General features: G+C 60.7%; 1 protein-coding gene and 1 long non-coding RNA gene across 3 annotated transcripts in view; one reads left to right on the forward strand and one right to left on the reverse strand.

The window, feature by feature from the left end:
- GNG12 (G protein subunit gamma 12) overlaps positions 1-14,846 on the reverse strand; it is a 79,633-nt gene extending 64,787 nt beyond the window's left edge. Inside the window, exon 1 of one of the 2 annotated variants that reach the window (XM_041747152.1) lies at positions 14,666-14,846. The gene's annotated coding sequence lies outside the window, so the exon portion shown is untranslated. The remainder of the gene's footprint in view (positions 1-14,665) is intronic. The other variant, XM_041747151.1, reaches the window with a different exon arrangement.
- Positions 9,885-11,713, forward strand: LOC121486288. Its single transcript, XR_005986595.1, has 2 exons — positions 9,885-10,006; positions 11,232-11,713. It is a non-coding gene; the product is annotated as an uncharacterized LOC121486288 (long non-coding RNA).
- Positions 14,847-24,899: the final 10,053 nt, after the last annotated feature.

Genomic DNA, 24,899 nt, shown 5'->3' on the forward strand with positions numbered 1-24,899 from the left:
CATCTTCTTTCTAAGCAGAGGAAGCCTCCGAACAAAGCTGAAGCCCGTGGCTGAGGCAGCGGTGATGGTGCGGGTGGGCCGGTGCCACCCACGGCCCTGGGCCCGGCCTCTCCCCTGGGCCGCCCCGGGAACCGCAGAGGCGGGAACGGCGCTCTTTGGTCGAGTCCAGATGTCACGGCCTTTGGTGGCGCCACCGAAGAGTCTCAAAGACTCGACCACGGTCGTACGGCAGATCCTGCCGCCGTGCAACAACGTGCCCTGGGGTCGTCGAGTCGTCCTTCAGCTGAGTCACTTCACACCGGGTCACCCTCCAGGTCACTGTCCTGCTGGCTATTCCACATGCTCGGAGGCGAACGTCCCCAGATGCCCAGCTCTGCCTGCCGCCAGGCTGCGACCCCGCTCACACCCGGTCAGGACACCGACTTACTTCCTCGTGGCAGGAACAGACTTCATGCCTCCGTCAAAATCCGGTGACACACTTCTGGGACGGGTCAAGGCCTGCCAGCGAGCGCGGGCATGGGTGGAGGACGGCGGCCGGGGCCAGAGGAGCACTGACGCGGGCGACTAGGGGCCACACTGGGAGCAGACGCGTTCCCTGCACCACGCACGCTGCCACGCTTTCCCCACAGGGCGACGTGGGAAAAAGGAGCCAAAGGAAGGAGCCACAGTTCTCGAGAGAGGGGACCTGCTTCAGGTTCTCCAGCAAACAGCAGCCTCCGGGAGGACAGAGGAAGGGCGCCTAGTTGAGCGACCACGGGCCGGATCTGCCGTCTGTCGTCAGTCCCGAGCCCTCCAGGTCATGTTCCATGCGGGCTGCGAGTCATGGCTCTGACGACAGGCTCACCCTGACACACGGGGTCACCAGCTGCGGCATCGTAGGGGGGAGAAAACCCACCCAGGACTCATCAAAACTAAGTGTGCTTCCCGACACCAGGGACTATGGAGGAGAGGGAGGAGGGGGAAGGGAGGAGGGGGTGGATGGGAGGAGGGGAAAGAGGGGAGGGGAGGAGGGGGAGGCGAGAGGGGGAGGAGGAGGAGGAGGGGGGAGGGGAAGAGGGAGGGAGAGGAGGAGTAGAGAAGGGGAGGAAGGGGAGAGGAGGGGGGGAGGAGGGAGAGGAGGAGGGGGAGGGGAGGAGGGGGAGGGGAGAAGGGGAAAGAGGGGAGGGGAGGAGGGGGAGGAGGAGGAGGAGGGGGAGGGGAAGAGAGGGAGGGAGAGGAGGAGTAGAGAAGGGGGAGGAAGGGGAGAGGAGGAGGGGGAGGAGGGGGAGGAGGGAGAGGAGGAGGAGGAGGGGGAGGGGAGGAGGGGTGGTGGGAGAAGGGGAAAGAGGGGAGGGGAGGAGGGGGAGGAGGAGGAGGAAGGGGAGGGGAAGAGAGGGAGGGAGAGGAGGAGTAGAGAAGGGGGAGGAAGGGGAGGGGAGAAGGGGGAGGAGGGAGAGGAGGAGGAGGAGGGGGAGGGGAGGAGGGGGTGGATGGGAGGAGGGGAAAGAGGGGAGGGGAGGAGGGGGAGGAGGAGGAGGAGGGGGGAGGGGAAGAGAGGGAGGGAGAGGAGGAGGGGGAGGAAGGGGAGGGGAGGAGGGGGAGGAGGAGGAGAATCGTCGTTATTTTAGAGGAAGACAGTGACACGATGAGGCAGCTGAGGAGGAAGGCCCTGCACCTGCCCGTCCTGCAGGGCCCAACGCGCGGGGCAGCTGGCCCAGAGGGAGCCTCGGGGTTTGGCAGCAGGACGGTGCACCTGCGCCTGGGGGGGGACAGGCCTTCCCCCCACGCCCGTGGAGCCGGGCCGTGCACCATCACAGCCGTGGCACGCGGGGCCGCAGCAGGGCTAACTGCCAGCACGTAAAGTGAAAACGCCAAGTCCTCGGCTGCACGAGTCACATTCCAAGGCGCTCGGGAGCCAGCGGCGGCCTGACTGCCCGCGTCCACTGCTGCGGAACGTTCTGGGGCGCGGGGCGGCTCGGAGGCACAGCAGCCCGACAGGGGTGCAGCCGGGGAGAGGGCGGGCAGCTGGGGCCCACGATCACAGGCCCTGCCCCTGGGGCTGCAGGTGGCAGCTTGCGATCCCCCCCTCAGCAGGGGACGGAGGCTACCCCGTCTGCTGGGATCTCTGCGGGGCGGGCTGGCTCCTCGGAGCGTCGGGTGCCTGGACCCCCCGTAGCACCCGGGCCGCGGGGAGCAGGTCCCCTGGCGCAGCTCCTGCCCCGCCTGGTCCGGCCCACCTGCAGCAGCAGCTGCATCCTGTACTTCCGGGAGGTGTGGCTCGAAGGTAACATCCTAATAAGCACTCGACGACCCTTCACGGTGCCGGATCCTAGAAGGATCCTAGAAACCTAAGCTTGGAGCAGCGCGAGAATAAAAGGCGGCGCCTCCCATGGCGAGCCCCAGAATCAGCAGGAGTCGGAGGTCACCGCCGCCCCCCCCCCCCTGCATCATGTGTCAGCCCGTCCGGTTAATTAGGATAACGATGGCCACCGCTCACGGGGCTCCTAGTTCCCTGAGCGCCGGCAGGGTCCAGCACCTTACGGTCCTCGGCGTCCGTAGCCCCAGCAAGAAGGGGCGCCATCCCCATTTCCCAGGACGGAAGCCAAGGCAGCAACCGCAGCAACGGGCTCAAGGTCGCAGGACGGGACCTGTGCTCAGGCTGCTCGCCGCCCGGGGCCTCTGTCACCTGCACGAGGGGCAGCGCCGTCTCCCCTGTACGGGGCCGGCTTCTCGGCACCCGGGGACAACCAGGCGGGCCAGGCAGCTCCGCGGCCGACAGCGAGTCATGCTTCTTGGCAGACGTGGCCCCCCTCGCGCCCCACGGCCCCGAGCCCTCCCCATGGCCCCGCGGACACCCAGCCTGCCACCGCCGCCGGCCCAGCTGGGCTCTGAGCGTGGCCTCGGTCAGAGTCGGCCCCCAGCTGACCGTCACCACAGACGGGTGCCCACGTCTCTAGCAAGGCTGCCTCACCACGGAGCCTCGTCCCTTGGACGATTCCTGTTCTTTTTTCCTGATGAAACACAGGGAAAATGATGGAGCCTTTTAAAGATAAGGTAAAATCCTCAATTTTAGACTTTTCTCAACACCAAAGTTCAAGGTCAAAACTTGGGTGACTCCATCCCCCTTTGCCCTGCCTCCAGGATGAAGGCGACGACCCGGCCTAGGAGGTGAGAGCATAGAACGTGCTCCTGAGCCCAGTGCGAAGGGCATCCCTCCCGCTTCGGCGGTGGGGAGAGGACGCAGACGTGTAGGGACGTGGACAAAGTGGCAACAGCGGCCTCGCTGCCCTCTGGATGCCCTTCCCAGCGCTCTGTGAGGCCTCCAAGCGCCTGACACGGTGGGGCGTCTCCTGTGGCCCCAGGCCACCTCTGCCCCTCCCCTGCAGGCAGGTGTCCAGGTGGCCCTCGGTGTGGACGGCGTGACCCACCTCCCCCCCCCACAGGTGTCCAGGTGGCCCTCGGCATGGACGGTGTGAGCCACCAGTACCAGCGGGCCAGGCAGGCCCTGGGGAGGTGTCCTGAGGTCCTCCGGCCCCGTCCTGCCGCTCAACTGTCCCGGCACAGGCGGGGCCGAGTGCTAAGCAGTTGCGAGCCTGGCCAGCACCCACAGACCCCAGCTCACGGGGAGGAGTCGACGGGGCTGCACACAGCAGGAAGCAGGAGGCCTGGGTCCCGAGCTCTCCCTGCCCGTAGCCAGCTACGACCCAGGACGAGCGGCAGCAACGCTACAGAAAGAGCCTCAGTTTCCCCATCTGTGAGGAGGGGGTTATTGCTTGGCCGGTGCCTGAGTCCATGTGGGCTTTATAGCAAGCCCGCAGACCAGGAGGGGAGGAGGGGGGAGGGGAGGAGAAGAGGGAGGGGGAGGAGGGAAAAAGAGGGAGCACGAAGGAGGGAGGTGGGTGGGGAGGAGGGAGGGGAAGAGGAGGAGGGAGGGGGAGGAGGGAGCAGGGAGGAGGGAGCAGGGAGGAGGGCGGCGGGGCAGGGGAGGCAGGAGGGGTGCGCTGGGGTCCTGCATGCCCGGGATGACCACGCTCAGGGGGGCCTTCCTCATGGGCACCGCAGGAACCCACTTCGCCTCCAGCACCGTCCATGGGGTAAGTGCTGGGGTCGCTCCCCTCGCGGTGACGGGAGGTGGGGACACTGAGCGTCTCCTCAGCAGCATGGCCTTGAACCGACACCCTAACCGCTCACCCGCCCGCGACGCCTGGGGGCTGCTGGACAGGAAGTGACTACTCAGCCCCAAGGTCTAGAGGAATCCTGGTGGCGAGTGCGAGGGTCGGGCCAGCTGGGAGGGCAGGGCAGCACCGGGAGGGCGGGACCCAGCCCCTGAACCTGGCCTGGGTGCCCTCCAGCCCGGCTCCTTGTGAGCCACGGACTCGACTCCTTTTATTCACCGGGTTCCTGGTTTGCTGCGACGATGGACTACGACTCGGGAACAGCCTCCCAGGCGTCCCCCCAGACGCTGCCCCCGCCCCCCGCCCGGGGTTTCACGCAGGCTCCATGGGGGACACAAAGGGTTCAATCTGGTCCCACTGCTGAGCGAGCCAAGCTCCAGCTCCTCACCTCCAGAGGCCAGAGGGCCGCGGCCCGAGGTCCAACTCCGAGCGCAGCTGAGTCACCCTGGCAACAGGCCCGTCCTTAGGTGGGGCCCAAGAGTCACCCGTTAACAGAACAGAATGTGTTTATCACCCTCCTCCCTTCAAAATTCCCAGAGCTTTAGGAACTGGGTGCCAGGAACGGGATGGACCCCAAATACGCGTATTATGAACCAGGGAGCCGTTCACGGCGGCATCCCCGGGGTAGGGCACTGACAGCACCTGCTGGACGACGGAAGATCATTTCTGAACTTGATAAAAACCGAGGAAACGATGGAGAGACAGGACGTTTGTCCTCCATGAGCTAAGCCGTCAGCGGCAAAGACCCCCGTGAGTCCCAGGCACGTCAGGGGGCACGTGTCCTCCGTGTTCCCTCCCCTCCAGTGCATGGACCTGGAGGCCCCGTCCCTGTCACGCGGTGCCCCGGGGACTGTGAAGAGCACAGACTTCGGGGTCCCGTCGGCTTCCAAGCAAGATGCCACCACCCGCGGGTTCTCCCGCAGGGCTCGGCCTCGCCCACCTCGCTTCCTGGCCCGTCAGGGCAGCCAGCACCGCCGACCTGGGGGGCGACCGCAAGGAGGACCCAGAGCTCCGAGCGCGCCCTCGGCGTCAAGCTAACTCCTGGAACACTATTTGCTGCCAAACGCTCCGAACTGTGTGAACGGCTGCAACTGCGATTCAAGATGCCGGGTTGGACGTGAACCGTGTGATCCCACGCCGGGGCTAGGGGTCCTCCGCGCCCGAGCGCCTGCAGCCAACACGCTGAACGTTTACGTCGTTTACGCACATCAGTGACCGATTCCTCAGCTCAATATCGTGTTTCGTCAATTCTAAGGATACTGTGTTGACGTCCCCGATGGTGGGACGACCGAGGACCCAGCCTGGTCCCCCAGAGATGCCTAATGTCCTCGTCCCTGGATCCCGTGACTGTATGACACGGAAAAGGGACTTCACAGCTATAATGAGGGTCACCCCCCTAATACAGGGGGTAGGGGCAGCATCTGGATTATCTGGGTGGGCCCACCTGAAGCAAACGATCCCCTAAAAACAGAACTTTCTCTTGGCTGGAGGCAAAGATGAAGCAGACGGAGGCCGAGCGTCCTGTGGAGAGCCCAGGCCGGAACGGCTGCCCCCACCAGGCCCTTGTGACCCGGGGCCCCAGGCAAGGACCCCAGGAGCACTCACCTCCCGTGGGTGGAGCACCCGCAGGTGCCAGGTAAGCCGGGACCGGGATGGAAGCTGGTCCAGCACCTGTCCTCACGGAGCAGGCGCCCAGCTGCAGATGGAAGCCCCGAGAGCGCCCACTGCCCCGGTTCCGGCACGACACGCAGGGCGGAGGGCGGGCACCTGGCCGGGCCACCCCTCCTGGCACCTCCCGGCCTCCACCGCGTGAGCCCAGGAGGGAGATCCGAGCAGCGCGGCGCTGCCGTGACCTCCTTCCTTCCTTCCTTCCTTCCGTCCTAGGAGACGCAGGTGACTGGACGCAGGACGGGCCGTGAGAAGGCCGACGAGCACACCAAGGACACCACGGTCGCCTGTTTGCTGAGCCACGATTTCTCTGCTGATGGATTTTATTCTTAGAAAGAGGACAACTGGCCTCAGGAGAGCACGCCCACCCCAGGGCTGACGCAAGGGCCCTCGAGGGCAAAGGCGAATCTGCAACGTCAGGCCCAGGGTCGTCGCCGAGCCCGAGCCCCGGCCGCTCTCCTTCCACCGCACTTCGGGACGGACGGGTGGACGACGTGGGGTCGACAGCTCCCCGAGGCTGAAGTCAAGGCCGGAGCAAGAGCCCAGTTCAGCGTAAACAAACCAGAAAACGTGGCGCGTAGAGCCTTTCAGGGCGTACACGTCGATAGAAAGCTCCAGATTTCTTTAAAGATCCCGCAGGAAATGCCGCTGGAGTTGGCGTACGCTCAACCCCGTCTCCTGCTCCCGTTTGAGGGGGAGAAGCTCCAGAAGCTCGTCCTCACGGCGGTTCTGGATGAGCCCCAGCTCCACGACGCCACTGGCCCCAAACTAGTCACGAATCAGACGCCAGCGCCGGGCACGAAACCCTACTTTCCACTTCCCTGGGTTTGCGCTGACAGCTTGGCAGCCCGGGACCTCGGGCCCGAAAGAGCGAGCACGTCTGAAGCCCGCGTCTAAGGGGCTCGGCAGGCAGCGTGGGCGACAGGCCGGTGTCCGGGGGAAGGCCAGCGGGTGCCCGCAGGAGGGTGGCCGGGCTCTGACCGCGGCCCCAGGCGCCCACCTCGCTCCTCCTTCCGGGCCGTCCAACAGCTGCAAGTTCCCACTTCTCAGCAGGCCGAGGGCACGGGGCCGACGCGGGGCTTGCCAGGGGGCCGGGGGCAAAGGCCGGGCCGCACAGTTGCTGGAGGAAAGCGCAATGAGTCAGCCCTCCCGGCGGGGGTCACAGGTGGGCTCGCGGGGTGGCGTCTGGGAACCGGTCCTCCAGCTGCACCTGCAGAGGCACGAGGACCCACACAGCCCTGGGCGTAAGGCCGACTAAAGCAGGGCGCAGGGGGACGGGCCGTGTGGGGCAGAGAGGCCGGCTGCAGGGGTGGGAAGACCTGGGGGCGCGGAGGCGGAGCAAGCCGCCTGGGCATCACCGTTACCCGTGGCTGAGGGCTCGGGGCCGGATAAACACATGCCCTATAGGAGAAATGACGAGGGGCGCCCGGTGGCTCAGGCGGGACCGAGTGGGACTCCTGCCCCGGATGCTGGGCTCAGGCTCCACCCTGGGCGTCGAGCTCACTGCACAAAACAGCCCCAGAGCGGAGAGGCTGGACGAGCCATTTGTCACAGGAGCGTGGAGGAGGGGACAGGACAGGCCGGGAAGACACGTGTCCCGGGAGGACGTCGGCTCAGAAGGGGTGCGGGAAACCGCAGGGGCAGGGAGGCCCGCAGGGCATCAGGAGAGAAACCCCGGCCAGGGTGTGGGTGAGTGCGGCCCCCGGCACCTGCACCTCCCCTGCCGGGCGCCCTGTGGGCGTCCCCGGGCCCTGGTAGTGGCCGCGGCCGGGGACACGGGACAGCAGGAAGTGGGAGGAAGAGGCAGGGACGCCGGGACCCCCTCCTCACACGGGCAGCCGGCCACGGTTGGGTGGTAAGGGCCGCAGCAGGCCGCTCAGCGGATCCGCAGGTTCCAGGGGGGGGGGGTTCCAGATTCCTAGGGACTCAGGCCTCCGGGAATCCCACGGGAACCGAACCATCCCCGGGAATGCAACAGGTGGCTCCGCAGGCTGGGAAGCCCGGGGGGAATCCGCCTGGTGTGTCTGGGGATCTGCGCGGCGGGAACGAGGCCACGGGGACCAGGGTAATAAGGCAAAAGGCATCTATGAGCCCGTGCGTCTTCCTCGTCACACACGCGCTGCCTGTCCGTACGGGGCAGGCGGCCCAAGACCCGAGCGCACCTGCGCCCCTGCCACGCACAGGAGTTCAAGGCGGCCCTGGCAGGAAGCCTCAGTCCTTCCGCTACGTGGCCGGGCGTCCGCCTCTCCCGACAACCTGAGCAGCCAGCGGGGACCTTACCCTCCCGTGCAAAGCCCCGTGGCCTCGTGTGCAGGTCGCAGTCTAAGAATTCAAAAGATTAAAAAAAAAAAAAGAAGAATTCAAAAGATTTCAACAGTCTGGGTGCAGGACACGCACCAAGTCGGCTGCTTTCCACACTTTTCCAATTTGCCTGAGATTCAGGTTGAATGAACCCAGGGTGACGGTTTTCTATCAACGAGGTCCTCACTGAGCCTCACTAAAGTCCACGCAGCTTTTGGGTTTTGAGTCCTCTCTCCATCCTTGGATTCACTGGCCCGTGTTGATAGCAAAATTGTGTTGCTCCCCTGCAATGATTTTTTTTTTTTTCTGCAAAAAGCAGGCAAACTTTGAGGTCATCACAAGTCCCAGCCAAAGGGTCCCAGTGAGAGCCAGGGTTTAACGTCCGGGGCTCAGGGACACCGTGACCCCATAGCATCTGCAACTAAATCAAAGCCCGATTATTCTCCACTGGTAACGTGGAGATGCCACTGCCGGGGGTCACGTGGTGCACACGGCCCCTCGGAGCGAGCCCTCCAGCAGGCAGACAGGCGGTGGGGGACCGACAGCCCACGCCAGCGCGCGTCTGAGATGCCGCCACCCCGGTACCCCGAGCCTACACCCCTGTCCTGGGCCAACCCTAGGGGGCCCTGTGTCAGGCGACGGGGACTGAGGACGAGGATCACGCACGCGGTAAGGAAGCCAGGTGTCTGCCGTGACCCCCGGGCGTGGAAACCACAGAGGCGTCTCAGCGGCCGGTTCACCGAGCGGACCCTAAAGGACGTTCCTTCAGCTACAGACTCTCCGGCGGAATCGGAAGCGCCCCAAGCCGTGACCGCCCGCCACCCCCTGGCTTTTATCTCACAGACTTCTGAAAGGCAGACCCACGACAAGGCGACAGAGACCCTCCCCGGCAGAGGAGGGCAAGCAGACCCTCACTTTTACGGGACCCGATAAAGCCTGACGTGACAAACCGAACGCTGAGTCGCACTAGAAATGATTTTTAAGACACTTGGCAACTGACGGAAAAACCCAGCTGGACGCGGCCTCCGGCGCCACCGCCCGCTGCCCTGGACGCCGCCGCCGCCGCCGCCGCTCCGGCCCTCGGGGACGACGGGGCTGGGGGACGAGGTTGAGAACAGGACGTGGCCGGTTTCTTCCCCGGCACCCTCAAGGCCTCCCTGGGCGTGCAGCTGTGGCAGACTTTATGGCCCACGTCAGGCCTGTGGGTGTCTGGGGCGACTTCTCGGCGCCGATGGGGAAGCCCCCCCAGGCGGGAGGAGAATCGGGAGCCTCCTTCCCGTCTCCCCCTGGGTGTGACTGGTGGCTTCTGCATGGGACTCCCAGCCCCCGGCCCCAGCCCTTCCCTGGATGCACCTGCAGGGCAGCTCCGGGCAGCTGTGCCGACTGCATGGACGCGGGCTGGGAACTACTCGGGGTCAGACCCTGGTCTGGGCTCCGCGGACCCTCGGCCTCCTTGTGAGGGCTGAGCGGGGTCGTACAGGTGACGGGCTTCGATCTGGGCCCAGGACACAGAACAGCCCAAGGTATGGACGCACCGTGGTGCTCTAAGCACCTTCCTGCTAGACCATGTGCACCTGCGTCTCCCTCGGGAATGTCCCGTCCTGGAGGCACGTGACAGGCGAGGGCCACGCGCGGTAGGGCCGGGCCCAGACCCTCCACGTGACCATTTCCAAGCAATCTCAACGTTGGGAGGCTGGGTCTGCCTGCGAACCTTAATTCCGAACATACCTTAAGGCGATAAACCCACGGGGCACCTGGCTGAGCGGCCAACGCTCGACTTAGGCTCAGGCCCGGGACGGAGCCCCCTTGGGCTGCGCTGGGAAGGGCGTCTGCAGCAGGACTCGCCCTCTCCCTCTGCTTCTCCCCCGCCCTCTCTCTCTAAGGTAAATAAGTAAATCTCGAGGGGGGGGGGGCGGGGAAAAGATAAACCTACAAAATTCTGAAAGGGCCTCTCTTTCACTGCCAAACTCTCACTACCAAGGTTTTAACATTTCAGGACCTTCAACTGCTACTCAACCTGTTTTTTTTTTTTTTTTTTCTAAAACGAAATCCTGCTATTTGCGGCCAATAAACCAGAGTTTTTACTGAGTTACCGTTACACAAGGGGACTTCATATATATACACACACACACACTCATGGCAGAAACTGGATAGAAAAGAGGGAAAGCACCAGAATCCCACCATCCACGGGTCTGTATTTTCTGCTAGACTTTTTCATCTGCATGAGTTTTTTTTTTTTTTTTTTTTTTTTTGCTGACCTGGCTAGAATTGTTAATAATGTGCTGTGACTGTGCACACCGCCCTTCCCATACCTGACCCACCCTAACATAGGACTTTGTGGATTAGTGACTTCAAGTGTATCAATAAGAAAGGAAAATGGGATTGAGATCTGGAATTTGTTGAACAAATTAATGTAGCAATCCATCCCACATTTTAAAAAACGCAATAACAATTGCCCAATTATATTCTCTTACTTTGTTAGCACAGTTTGGCAGGACTTTTTAAATTGCCGAGCTTCTGTAGATTTGGGGGAAACATTAGAATTTCCTATAATTGTTTTCCTGGTTATTAGAGCAATACATGCTCATTATATAATGTTCAGAAAGAGAAAATCTGGGGAAGTAATAATTTAACACTAATATTTGTTGAACACAGACTCTGTGCCACTCGCTGTTCTGAACGCTTTAGGTAGATTCACTGATTTAACTGTCACAACACCTGGTGGAAGCAGGAAGAGAGGAAGCGACTTGCCACACTCTACACACCTAGAAGCATAAGCCGGGAATCTGTCACTGTGCTAAGAGGTTGTAGGAGTGAAAAGAATCAATAACTTATTCAATCAGCTCCTTCACTGCTTCAGGGTATAATGTCCCAGGCGAGAAACAATTCATAACCACCGAGCACCCTTTAACAGCCAGGCAAAAATATCAGGCACCGTTTCCGCATCCCCGCGGGGCACTGAGCAAAACGAGGCGTCCTGTTCCGGGAGCTACCGTTCCCACCCGTCCACCCCCCGCACCTGTAGACGTCCGGGAGGAAACAACAGGTGCTTAGACAATTTGGTTTAAATTTTTTAAATTTTTTTTTAATTTTATTTATTTATGATAGGCACACAGTGAGAGAGAGAGAGGCAGAGACAAGGCAGAGGGAGAAGCAGGCTCCATGCACCGGGAGCCCGACGTGGGATTCGATCCCGGGTCTCCAGGATCGCGCCCCGGGCCAAAGGCAGGCGCCAAACCACTGCACCACCCAGGGATCCCGACGATTTGGTTTAAAGATGGAAGCATCTCTCTTAAATTTCACGAATGATTCAACAATGTGGCGAGTCCTCGAATCAGCTGAATACCCGCGCTCGCAACCAGTCACGACACCTTTACGAAACGTTCACAAGAAGCTCCGCTCCCCATCAGTCCCAAACACTTCTGATGGCTTCAGTTGGCCCTGAACGTCGGTTCATGAAACAGAACTGGAAACTCCCAAGCCACATTTCTTTCATACTTTAATTAAAAATCATACTTGGTTAAAGATAAATCTTTGTGTTCCTGGTGTAATTTCCTACCCAGGGCTAATAAACACAACTTCTTAAAATATAAACTCTCCTTAAATTTATTTTTTTTTTAAAGATTTTATTTATTTGATCATAAGAGACACAGAGAGAGGCAGAGACACAGGCAGAGGGAGAAGCAGGCTCCACGCATGGGGCCTGATGGGGGACTCGATCTCGGGTCTCCAGGATCATGCCCTGGGCCGAAAGCAGGCCCTAAACGGCTGAGCCACCCAGGGATCCCCTCTTTAAATTTAAAATATGATTAATAATTCATGTTTCTGGCTGCCTGGCTCTAAAACTACTATCTGACTATAACTTCAGCACTAAAAGCATATTAGATTAATCCATTAATCACAGTCATTCACACCACTGTGGTGGACACATGCCGCGTATATATACAGGTACCTGGTACCTCTAGACAGACAGACAGACAGCTCTAGCTACAAAATCAGGCAGCTTCTTTGGAATTTAAAAGAGCTCTTCCTAGCATTTCCAGGAGCCTTAAACTGGCGTCTTGTAATTTATCCGACAGCCTGCCGCCGGAGTGAGCTGGAGAAGGAAAATATCTAATCATGTTGACTATTAACTGTGTTAGGTGCCGTCGACGTGTTTTGCAAAGATCGTTCCGTGTATTTCCATAAAAATCCTTGAACGAGAGACGAATATCATCCCCATTTTACAAATCAGACTTAAAAGATTAAATGACTAATATTCCCATCTAGGGGAATGGAGTTTCTGCAACCAAAATTCATACTCCAAACCACTGTTAAAGGGCTTCTCTTCCAAATCAGGCCTCAAAAAAAAAAAAAAAAATTCTGACTTCTACAACTCTCCTCCCTAAATTCAGCTTCAACTGACATACAAAACTTACAGACATGCACAAAAAACCAACACAAATCTGACAATTTATCCAGCAATGACGTGCTTCTGTTTGAAATTTTTATTTTTTTTTCTTTTCAGAGAGGTTTTCAACATGGAAAACAAAGTTAATCTGGCATTAGGGAACCATTTCCTCCGGTGTTTTGACTAGGAAGCTCTTTGCTGTCACAACTTGACAAACCACCCGTGTCCTTCAACAAGTGAGAGCACAAGCCCAACACCACCCATCTCGGCCTCGGGGGCTGATCTTCCAGGCCAGATCGCAGCTGGCTCCGCGGAAAGATTCACGATATCAATCTTTTCGGTCTCTTGTGAAACACAGTTTCACATTTTTATGTATTTGTACACGAATTCCAATGCCGTCGTCCCTTACCTAGGGGAGAGCCTGGGTCAAACGCAGTGAAAACACGACAATTTTTTGTAAGGCCCAAACACGCAGTTGTTAAGACTGTTGAGCACTTTTTGGACTGAAACCAGGCTTTTATGGTGCTAGTTCACTGTGAGCGGAGCCAAGGGACCCAACATTGGATCCCAAAGTCCTTTTATCACTAAAGTCTATAAAATGTTTGATTACTTTAAAAAGATTATGTGTGTGTGAATCATATGTTTGTTGAAAAACAGGAGGCTTGTTCATACACACAATTTGGCCTTAAAAAAAAAAAAAAGGAAAAAACACCGCGAACCCCAAACAGCTCTTTACGGGACTGGGACTGTTTGGGAGACAGAGGCCCCGCTGCGGTCACTCGGTGCCCCGCCCTCCTGTCCTCCAGGTGGGGCCCAGACCTGCGGAGCGGGAGGGGGAGGGGAGGGGAGGGGAGGGGGAGGGGAGGGGGAGGGGAGGGGGAGGGGAGCCGGCACACCTGCGGGGGCACACCTGCGGGCGGCCCGGCCCGGAAAACGGCCGAACCCGACCCCGACCCGACCCAGACTTGACCTGACCCGACCCTGACCCCGACCCCGACTCGACCCCGACCGGACTCATCGGACCCAGACTCGACCTGACCCGACCCCGACCCGACCCCGACCGGCACTGGCGCCCCCGGGACGCATCGCAGTCGGGTCGGTCCGCGCAGGTACAGCGGCCGCGGGGGGGCCGGGGGGGCCGGGGGGGCAGGGGGGGGCCGGCGGGGGGGGCTCGGGCTTCCAGGGCCGCGTCCGTGCAGCACCCCGGGACCGCGGACCCGGCCGCATCGATGCCCCTCGGGGTCCCGCGCCCCAGGTCCCGCCCCTCGGGGTCCCGCACTCCAGGTCGCGCCCCAGGTCCCTCTCCTGGGGCCCCGCGCCCCAGGTCCCGCCCCTCCGGGCCCCGCGCCCCAGGTCCCGCCCCTCCGGGCCCCGCGCCCCAGGTCGCGCCCCTCCGCGGGGACCCCGAGCTCGCCCCGGGTACGGAGGCCGCGGTCCCGGCGGGCGGGCGCCCTCGACGCCCCAAGGGCCGCGCCGTCGCCACCAGCACGGGCTGCGGTCCCCGCGCCGCCAGGGTCCCTCGGGCTCCCGGAGCACCGGCTCGGCCGCCTGGCGCCCCGCCCCCCCCGCCCCTGCGGGCACCACCGAGGCCTCCGGTGCCGCGGCCCCGAGGGACCTGGGACCGGGGCCTCCCCGCGGACCCGCGCCCTCCCGCCGGGCCCGGGAAGGAGCCGAAGGCAGCGGGGAAGGGGGCGTGGCGCGCGGGCCGCCCCGGGGCAGCGCTGGGAACCCCGGGCCGCCCCCGCCCCGCCCCGCCCCGCCCCGCCCCGTCCAGGGCCAGCGCCCCTCCCCCGCCCCCGCCCCCGCCCCCGCCCCCGCCCCCGCCCCCTCCCCCGCCGCGTCTCGGCGCCCAGGCCCCGACCAGTCCCCGCCCTCCGGGACACGCTCGCTCCCTCCCTCCCTCCCTCCCTCCTCCCTCCTCTCCCCTCCCTCCCTCCCTCCTCCCTCCCTCCTCTCCCCTCCCTCCCTCCCTCCTCCCTCCCTCCTCTCCCCTCCCTCCCTCCTCTCCCCTCCCTCCCTCCTTCCTTCCTCCTCTCCCCTCCCTCCCTCCCTCCCTCCCGCTCGCTTCCCAGCGCCCGGAGCGCGGCCGCCCCCGCCCCGCCCCGCCCGCCCCGCGCCCCCCGCGCCCCCCGCGCCCCCCGCGCCCACTCGCCTGCCGCTGCGCCGCCGCCGGGGACTCGGGCTCCGCGGGCTCCGGGACGGGCCGACCTGTCCTCCGCCTCCTCCTCCGGCTCCTCCGGGCGCCGGCTCCGCCTCGCTGCCGCGCTCGCTGGGGGGGGCGGGGCGCTCGGCCCGACGGGCGGGGCAGGCGGCCGGGGCCTCCCTCCCGGACGCCCCGCCCCGCCCTCCCCGCCCTCTCCCTCCCTCCTCCGCCCTCCCCCTCCCTCCCTCCCTCCCCCGCCCTCCTCCGCCCTCCCCCTCCCTCCCTCCCTCCCCCGCCCTCCCTCCCCCCCCTTACCCCTCCCCTTCTCCCGTCCCCTCCCTCCTCCTCCCTCCGTCCCCCACTCCCCTCTCCCATCCCTCTTTCCCCGTCCCCTTTCCCTCCCCTCCTCCTCCCTCCCCTCCTCCTCCCTCCCCTCCCCCTCTCCCTCCCCCTCCCCCTGTCCCCTCACTCCCCCTCCCTCCCTCTCCCCCTCTCCCCTCCCTCCCCTCCCTCTGCCCCCCTTCCGGGGCTGCCCCTCTTCCCCTGTCCCCTCCCTCCCTCTCCCCTCCTCCCTCTGCCACTCCCCCTCCCTCCCTCTCTCACTCCCCCCTCCCCCTCTCCCCTCCCCCCTCCTTCTGTTCCCCCCCTCCCCCCTCTCCGGCTTCCCCTCCCCCTTGGGCTGCAGGGACACGCGGCCCCACCGCCCCAGGTCACGGCCCCGCCCCCTCCCTCTCCCCCCCTCCCCCCCGCCCCCCCCCCCCCCTGCCCCCCGCCCGAGGCCCTTGCAGACTCGGGCTCACCCGGCCTCGCCTCGGCCCTCGCGGGCTGCCAGCCCCCCCAGGAGCTGGGCCGGGCTCCAGGAATGTCTTAAGAAAACAGCCACAGTCCAATTTAAAGGGCCCCGGGGCCACGGGGACGTTCTGTTTCCCAGAAAACGGCGCTGGAACCGCGATCGCGGACCTGGAAGCGCGCGCCCCGCGGCTCCTCGTCCGTCCGTCCGTCCCGACCCGGACCCTGGGCTCCCCGCCGGCCGCCAACTCTGGGTTCGGCGGGGATCGGCGCCAGGGGCGGGAGAAGCCACCTGCGTGGAGCCACCTGCGTGGACCGAGGCCAGACCGTGGGACCGGCAGGTGCTGGGCCGCGAGCGGGCGCTGAGCTGGTGCAGACGCGGGGAGCCGCCGAGGCCTGCAGAGCCCAGAGGGGTGGAAGGAGGCCGGGGGCAGAGGGCTCGGGGCCAGCAGACCTCCCTGACCCCCCGATTGGCTTTCTTGTCTGACAGGGTGAGGACAGAGGAGAAGGTGAGGCCCAAGTGGGTCACTTGGAACCGGTGTGGGCAGAGTGTGGTGCGTCGGTGAGGGACGTCTGCGTGTGGACCAGAAAGGAGGCCCGGGGCAGCCGTGGCCCGGGGCTGCAGGAGGGGACAGTGTGCGGCTGGACGCCCTGGCCCGGGCTGTGGGCCCAGCAGCCTGACTGCTCCTCAGAACCCTCAGCCGCTGGACTTGCTGCACCTGCGGGGGGTTGGGGGGCAGCACGCACCCCGGCCCCCAGCCACCGATCCCGGCCACCGAGCACACGGAGCTACAGAGTGGGTTCCTGGCCGCCTGGCAACCCCAGGGTGGCCCCTGCCCTCTCCAAAGCTCCCTGTGAGGTCGGGCCAAACTCCGTGCCCTCCCCTGTGGGACTTTGCCTGCTATCGCATTCTTGCCGCGCCTCCCGCTCCCCTTCCAGTGCTCCTTCCTAGGAACACGTTCTAATCAGACCAGCTATGTGATTGGCAGGGCCCCGGGCAAGATAAAGAAGAGTGTTCCTGGCTTATAGGACCTTCAAGGTGGCAACAGCAGGTGTTAGACCGAGTCCGGGGTCCTGTGTTTCTGCACAGATGTGCTTGACTCTGCGGATGGTGCATCGGCGGAGCTGGTCTGGATGCTAATAAAATCCTTTTCACCTGAGTCCTCCACGCTAGGTCTGCTTCTGGGGTCTCCCCCGCTAAGATAACAGCTGTCAAGGTCCTAGCACAGTCATCTTACAGGTACACTAGTCGGCCTCCCAGGGCTTGGGAGGGGGCGGCTCCGGGAAAGGCGGCTGTAACCAGAGCTCCAGCCAGCACAGGAGGGAAAGCAGGTGAGAGTGGCTTAAGTTAGTAGGATGACGGGGCGGGAAGTCTGGGCTTAGCCCCATTGGGAGCCTTACGCAGAAAGTGTTAATCTGGGTGGGATTTCAGATGGGGTTACCTAGAAACACCTTACCTGAAGTTTAATTGGCAAGTGGTTAAAAGGTTACACCTCACTGTAAGGAAGTGGGGTTGGCAGGCCTGGGCAGAGGGAGAAGCTCTTCTCAGTGTGGTCACAGCTGGGCCTGGAGCCCAGAAGGTACTGGAGTGGGTGGCTCTTCAGAACTAAGCAGATGCAGCTCACGACGCCTGGTGTGTGTGGGGGGGCTCAGCGGGGCAGCGTCCGCCTTCAGGCCAAGGCGTGACCCTGGGGTCCCGGGATCGGAGTCCCTCATCGGGCTCCCCGCAGGGAGCCTGCTTCTCCCTCTGCCTGTCTCTGCCTCCCTCTCTCTCTCTCTCTGTGTCTCTCAGGAATAAATAAATAATAATCTTAAAAAAAAAAAAAAACTAACTAGATTGAGTCCCCTTTGTAGCCTTCTCTACACTCTGCACCTGGAGAAAGGTGTAGCCATAGGCAAAGCAGTTCCCTGAGGGCGACGCCCCAGAAGACACGGCTGGGAACGGTCAGGCACGGATGCGTCAGCGCTGAGCAGAGGATCTAGGAGACACCGTACGAGATCTCTCTCGGCAGATGATCCCTGAGATCTCACTCGTTCTTACAGTTGGTCGCGACAGGAAAACACGGCCCAGGAGGGCTGGCCCCTGGGTCTTCCGTGTAGCACCTGGACAATATTTTATTGCATTTAACCCTTCTCATACTATAAGGTTATTTAATTTCCTATTTTTTTCCTTCAGGCTTTTAATTTTTAATTTTTAAAAAGATTTATTATTTATTTATTTATTTATTTATTTATTTATTTATTTTACAAAGAGTGCAGGGGGCAGAGACAGAGGGAGATGGAGAGAGAAACTCATGCTGAGTGCAGAGACTGTCCACCTCCGGAGCCTGAGAAATCAAGAGTCAGTGGCTTCACCGACCGACTGAGCCAGCCAGGCGCTCCTCCTTCCACTCTTTTTTCCTCCCTTTTCTATGTGTTCTGGCCCAATTATTTCCTAGCCCTCCAATGGCACTGGAGACAAATAAATCCAAATAAATAAAGCAATTGCCCAAGAGTAGCAGTGTAGTGAAGTACACATGATGGGATGGAGCCTCTGGGATCAAGTCCTGAGTTTGCCACTGACAAACTGTTAATTTGGGGCTCTTAACCCTACTGGGCATTTACTTGTCTTTATTTTATTTTATTTTATTTTTTACTTGTCTTTAAAATAGATTATAAGAGGGTGGTCTCTAATGTCCCCATTTTTATAAAAAGATTTTATTTATTTATTCATGAGAGAGAGAGAGAGAGAGGCAGAGACACAGGCAGAGGGAGAAGCAGGGGAGCCCAATGTGGGACTCGATCCCGGGACCCCGGGGTCACAACCTGGGCCGAAGGCAGATGCTCCGCCACTGAGCCACCCGGGCGTCCCCTAATGTCCCACTTTTAAAAGAGATGGTTTTCTCATGGGGCACCTGAGTGGCACGGTCCACTATTAAACAACTCAGTCTTGGTTTCCCTGAGGGTCAAGATCTCAGGGTCCTGGGGTCCAGCGGCCTTGAGCCCCTGCTCAGTGCACAGTCTGCTTGTCCTTCTCCCTCCCCCAGATACACACCTGTTGGCACTGGGTGAACTTTCTCCCTCAAACAAATAAATAAAACGTTAAGAAAAATTGTTTCTCTGCTATATAGTCCCTCATGAATCAAACAAGAGAACTTCTTAAAACTCAGAACTGATTTTTAGAGTTAGTTGCAGCTCATATGTGAGGTGCCACCCAGCAAGAACACCCTAAGTCGCGCAGCCGTCCGAAAGAGTTGGGTGAGACGCGATTCTAACAGATAGGCCCTTGGGGGCGGTGAGGTCCCCGCAGACTTGGGAAGGATTCTTCCAGAATATCAGACTTGCTTCCTAAGGATTTTGCCCGTCCTGTTGCGCGCGGCCACACTCTGCCTGAACCTGCCCCAAAAGTCGCGGAGAGCTCCCTCCTTTTGGATAGGCTGCCTGGGTAAGTGCCTCACAAACTGGTTTTTCTGCTCGGTCAGAGGCTGCCGTCTACCCAGGTGGAAGTCAGGCCGGGGAGAAGCACCCACGGTCTTGGAAACTCCCAAGTAACCTGTCGAGACGTGTGCGGCCACGGGCAGGGCTATGACCAACACCGTGGGCAGGGTCCTGGGCGAAGCCGCCCGGTTCCGTCCCACGTGGGTGGAAGGCTGCGGGGCCTGGGCGGGCGTGGCCGAGGCCTGGTGCTGACTCCGGCGCTTGGGAACTCGGGCCGGGCCGTCTGGCTCGTTGCAGAGCAGGCCCCGTGGCCCTGGAGAGTGGAGACTCCAGGCACCGCTTCGTCGCCGTGACCCACGCGGGCTCCCGGGTCAGCGAGGCCCCGTCAGCGGAGGGCGTCAAGCGGGGGCCCACGCGGAGCCGGAGACAGGTTACGGGGGCAGCCCCAAGGTCCAGGGGGCGCGGCACTGGAGGGAGACTGGGGGTCTTCTCTCCATCCCCCGTCCGGCACGGGTCTCTCCAAGACAGAGTGATTGAGAGAGGCCTGGGCTGAGTAGGTGATCCCGGGGAGGAGGCGGGAGGTCCCAAAGCATCAACCGCAGCTCCGGGGGGATCCCCGGCCCGCAGAGCTGTGGAGGAAAGGACGGCGTCGGCTCCCCGGGAAAGGCCAGTCCCGTCCCTTCGCCCCTGCCTGTGGCGCCCCTCGAAGCCTCCCGTCCCCACAGTCCGTGTGGCCTGGGCTCACGTGGGGAGTCTGGCAGTTTCCTCCTCGGCTGGCGGAGCTGCCCAGGGCCCGGCTCTCACTCACAGAAACCCCGGGGCCCGGAGTAAGTACCAAGGTGCGAGCACCCGGGCCCTGGCTCCGGCCTCGCCCTCGGCCCGGCCGGGAGGGCTGGATGTTGGCCGTGGCGTGGAATGTACCGAGATGCCACGTGATTAAATGGCCCAACAGAAGCATCTCTCTGCCAGCCACTGACCCCAGACCCTCCCTGGAGAAAACAGAGGCCGCCACGGAGGCTGAGGGGGCGCGGCCTGGTGGGCCCTGATTAGATTGTCCCCGTCTGTAGCCTGGGCCCCGGTCTGCCCTGTGAGCTCCGTTGTGACGCGAATGGGAGTGTTTTCTCGGGCTCCACGGTAACAGACCTGTGAAGCTCATTGAGCCTTAGATTCCGGTGAGGATGGAAAATACCAGGCCGGCAACCTCTGTGACCGCAGCGCACGCCGCCCGGTTCCCGGAATATCCAAGACGTGTTCGGGACGCTGGGGACTCTCGGAAAATGTGGTTAAGAGGACTTGTTTGTAGTGTTTCCGGATTGCTCCAGGAATACCGAGATAACAGAGTGATGCCAACAATGGCACGCTCCTGGCCGCAGCAGCAGTATCCGCACCCTATCACCTCGCTGTTTCTAAAAACAGGAATCAGACTACCCCAGGATGACGTGCCGCGTCACAGAGCTGAACGCGACAAAGGCGCGTTGACCTAACGGGTGTTCTGACCACATTCCTCTCGTGTTTAAAGCCCTCCCTGGGCGTCTTCCTGTGAGTTCCCGACTTCCCGGGCGTCTTTTCTTGTATTTATTAGTCACGTATATGGTTCCACTACCGATTTGGGCATGGATCTGCTTCCAGAGGCTGCTGATGGATTGCGTGAGATATTTTTGTATTCCTATAAATAGCCTGGAGCTTTGTTCTGGAATATGGTTAAGTTACTTGGAAACAGATTCATACTTTTAGGTCTTGCTTTTAAGAGTTACTCAACGAGATCGGAGCAGCCATCACTCTAGAGCCAATTCTCGCCCCAGCGGAGCAAGGCCTGCGTGTCTACCCAGGGCTCCAGGAATCTTGAGCTTTTCCGGTCTGGCGGGTAGGGAGGCCCCGGCGGTGCTGGCCCTACGTGAGCATCCGGCACTTACCTCTGATCCTTGCAGGTGGCTCTTGCCCTGGCCTGGGTGGCTCTCCGTCTGCGTGAGCTCCCCATGACTCATTATTCCCATGACTGCACCGTCTGCTGGACTGTCTGTGGTCTCCAGGTTCTCCTTCCCTTGATGCTCCCTCTGGGGCTTGGCCTTGGCCTCCCTGAGCTCCCATCCCCACATCCAACTCTGGGGGCCCACCAGTCCCCGCTCTCTGCTGTGCCCGGGACCCCCCTCAGGACAGTTCACGGGGGGGCTTGGCGAGGCTCCCCTCATCTGTTTCCTCTCTCTAGGGTCACGGTCCCTGGGTCACCCGAAGGACAGTGTTTTGCAAACTGTTGTTTGGGATATTTTGCTGTGTGTAGGTTGTCCCAAGTGGGGGTTCCTCCACCCGACGTTGGCCGTAAGCAGCCCTCGCCCATCCCTCTACCCCCTGCCTTGCTCTTCCTTCCGCTTCCCACCGTCCAGCGCTGTTTGCTGAGCCTCCCTTCGGTCTGGTCTGTCTCCCTGGGGGGGCAGTAGCTCCACGGGCCACGTCTCTTTGCTCTACTGCCGCATCCTCAGCTCTTAGGACCCCGCCCGCTGCAGGGCAGTGCTCGTGAAGCGCTGAAGCAATGAGGGAGAGCTACCCCGGGCTGGGTCGTGGGCAGCCTTGAATGCCAAGCAAGGAAATGAGACAAGTTTTGTTGGGAGCAGAGACTCTCATTCTGGGCTAGCTGCACGTACGCCAAATTCTATTCATTTGCAGTGTGAGGACATCCTGGGGCACAGTGCTGGCGACTTCAGTCAGGCTGCCCTGGACATCTGCCAAAGCTTTTGGTAGATTAGGTCACATTTTTGGAATTGGCTTGGAATTCAGGAACCTGGCAGTAATAATGAATCTTGCCTTTGACCCTGCCCCTTAATCTGATTGGCCCTGGGCCCTTTAGAAATACTAATTATGTTTCGCAGTGCAGCTGCCACCTGACCTCTTTCCTTAGGCCGGTAACCCGGGGGCCGGCGTTCAGCACTCCTGCCTCCTGCCCCTCCTGCACGCTTACTCCTCCTCCTTCAAAGAGAAAGTTCATCTTATCCTTAAATTATTTTTTTGAGATTTTTTTTCCATTGTCTCTTTTGTTTCCTTTGAGTTTTTTTTTTCTTTCATTTTTCTTTTTAAAAATGTCTGGGTTTTTTTTTGTTTGTTGTTTTGTTGTGTGTTTTTTTTTTTTTTTTTTTGGCCTGTGTCTTTCACATTAGCTTCCCTCAAAAGCCTGCTGGTCCTTGGCTGATTCTGATGCGAACCCGTGTCCGTGTGCAGGACTTACTGAGTGGCGGTGAGCGCCGCAGCAGACGCCCGGCTTCTGACTGCAGACCGGGGTTGGTTCTGCAGGTCTCTTCTCTGGAACTACTCGGATGGGCCAGAAAGGAGGGCAGATTCTCCGCTTGGGGCTGGGGCAGGGTTCAGCCAGGCTGTCGGAACTCTAGGAGCCTGCAAGTCTCATCGTGGTTTTTTGTTTTGTTTTGCTTTATAAACCTAGGTTTTTTTTACTTTATCTTTCTTTTCCTAATACCTTGTACTCAACCGAGGCTCTTGTCCTTACTCTCTGGATTTCCTTTTTTTTTTTTTAAGGATTTTATTTATTCACGAGAAACGCAGAGAGGAGAGAGAGAGAGAGGCAGAGACCCAGGCAGAGGGAGAAGCAGGCTCCATGCAGGGAGCCCGACGTGGGACTCGATCCCAGGACCCCGGGGTCATGCCCTGGGCTGAAGGCAGCGCTAACCGCTGGGCCACCCGGGATGCCCATTCTCTGGATTTCCAATCATTTATTCATTCAACATACATGTATCTGGTTTCCCCTTAGCACCTCGTGCGGGGCGTTATTCTGGGTGCTTGCAGTGAGACCCACCAGCCATCAAAGCAGACGAAAATCCCTGCCCTGGCGAGCTTACCGTGCCACCCAGCGGGCCCCATCTTCCGCCCCAGCGAGGGCAGGCAGGTGGTGGCTGGCTGCGACAGGTGGCAGGGTGTGGAGGTCTCACAGACACTTCCAGGCAGTCCTGTGGTGAGCCCCTCTCCCCATCCCTATCATCAAAAATACTTGGTGTCTCCGGGTCCTGAGCCCCTGTGGGTTTTGGCAGAAGGAAGCAGCCAGCTCTGTGTCAGCACCCGTCCCCCCCACTGGAGACCCCGGATTTCAGCCCGTTTCGTCACTGGTCGGCTGCCTTGCCGCTGGGCTACCCTTCGGGCCCGTGTGGGTCTCCTCTCCCTTTCCCCGTTGGCCTGCGGTGCGCCGAACACTTCAGTGGCATCTGGGGAAGGAACCGAGCGACCCGCGTCGCGTCAGCCACGTTCTGTCGCGTGTCCCTGACCCTTCCCGGGACTCGAAGGTGCTGCCTGGCAGGGCAGACACGTGCCGGCCTGGGCGGTGGGGCTCTGGGCTCCGACGGCCGCGCAGGCCGGACGTGAGATCCCAGAGAAGCTACGTAAGCGTCAGTGTTTCTAGGCTCAGGCTCTCTTACATCGTGACTCATTTTCTTTTCCCCTTTCCTTTGGCCCCGAGACTATGTCTTGTTTACCTTTCTTCTTCCCTGAATCGTGCTTTTCTGTTACTTCTTTTATTGACCTTCGCATTTTCCTTGCCATGATGTCCATGACGAGAGTCCTTTGGACTAAATTCCTAGTCATTGCACATATGCACCATGATATACTAAAAAAAATTTTTTTTTAATCAGAAGGAACTAATAGGAAGGCTAACATCTAGTGAGCTCGTACTCGTGCCAGTCACTGTCGCAGGAAATCCCTACTGCCACCTATGAGGCCGGCCTTACCATCGCCGCCCCGGACGGGGCATCAAGTCCCACCACTTATATTAAACACGCAAGACTAAAGATTAAAAACTTGCCTGAAGTCTTGGAGCGATGAGTGAAGTCTTTAAAAATTCATGAAATGAATCCGGTTCACCTATTACCGAGGTCTCGGTATGTCTTGCATGTGGTTTCAGGTGGAGTTTTGGTCCCTCAGACCTCCAAGACTCCCTGCCAAGGAGCCAAGGAGCTACGTGTCTGAGGACCAGGGAACACGCAGAAGCACAGGTGTGTGATGGGTACGAGGCACGTCCGCTTACGGGGCTGGAGGGCCGGGTCTGGAGGCCAGTAGGGGTTTCTCTCCCTCGAGTGGAGACTGGCTGAGTGTGGAGCAGCGAGCCGGCACGGCAGGTTCTAACCCGCTCACTGACCCACTGGGCAGTGGGAGGGCCTGCCCACCTCACCCTCACGCTGTGGACCGAAACTCTGGACCTCCAGGAACGCCTGAGCCCGGGGAGTGATGCCGCTGCTCAGGGGTCAGGACTCCAGCAGCCACGAGAAGCCCTGGGGTGCGTCGGGCTGCAGCCCCCAGGCCGAGCCGCCCCGTTGCACCACCCGCGAGGGGCTGCCGAGGGGCTGTGGCTGTGGGTGGGAGCACCCTCTCTCCTGGGAGCCGAGCACAGCCGCGGTCTTTGGGGGGCTGAGGCAGGAAGGTGGGGAGAGGGAAACGCAGGTACCTTCTGAACGCTTCTGCCTCAAGGAGACAAAGATGCCAACATTGCGAACATCTCTTGTGGCTGTTTTTATTTTGTTTGTTTGTTTTTTGGCCTGGTTCATCTTTTAAGTCCACGTCAGTGGCATCCCACTCGACGGGTGTCTTGACGCACTAATGGACTGGGACCCTCACTTGAAAACACTGTTCCGGGAGGTTTGTTGATGAGAAAGACCCGCTGTCGTCTATGAACGCTCCCGCGGACGGGTGGTCGTACGCAGGGTAGGAAGCAGGCGCTCCGCTGGGCCGCAGGAGTGGTAAGGAGGACACAGTCTCGAACTGCGAAAACCAGCGCAGTTGGACAGAGGGTTCCTCGGGCAAAGAGGTTAGGGACACCCAGGAACGCTGAACATCTTTCCACGTGCTTATTTGCCATCTGTCTGAGTTCAGGCCGTTGAAGCAGGCCTCGGGGGGGCGGGGGGGGCACCGCAGTCAGCACGGTTGGGCTCTTCCGGGCTTGCAGACGGGCCGTCTTCCCTTAGGATCCTCCCATATCAGAAGGAACGACCTACTTTTCTCCCCTTTCTTATAAGGACAGGAGTTCCGTCCCGAAGCTCCACCCTCAGGA

The sequence above is a fragment of the Vulpes lagopus genome, chromosome 3, assembly GCF_018345385.1.
Source record: "Vulpes lagopus strain Blue_001 chromosome 3, ASM1834538v1, whole genome shotgun sequence".
NCBI classification, from domain to species: Eukaryota; Metazoa; Chordata; class Mammalia; order Carnivora; family Canidae; genus Vulpes; species Vulpes lagopus.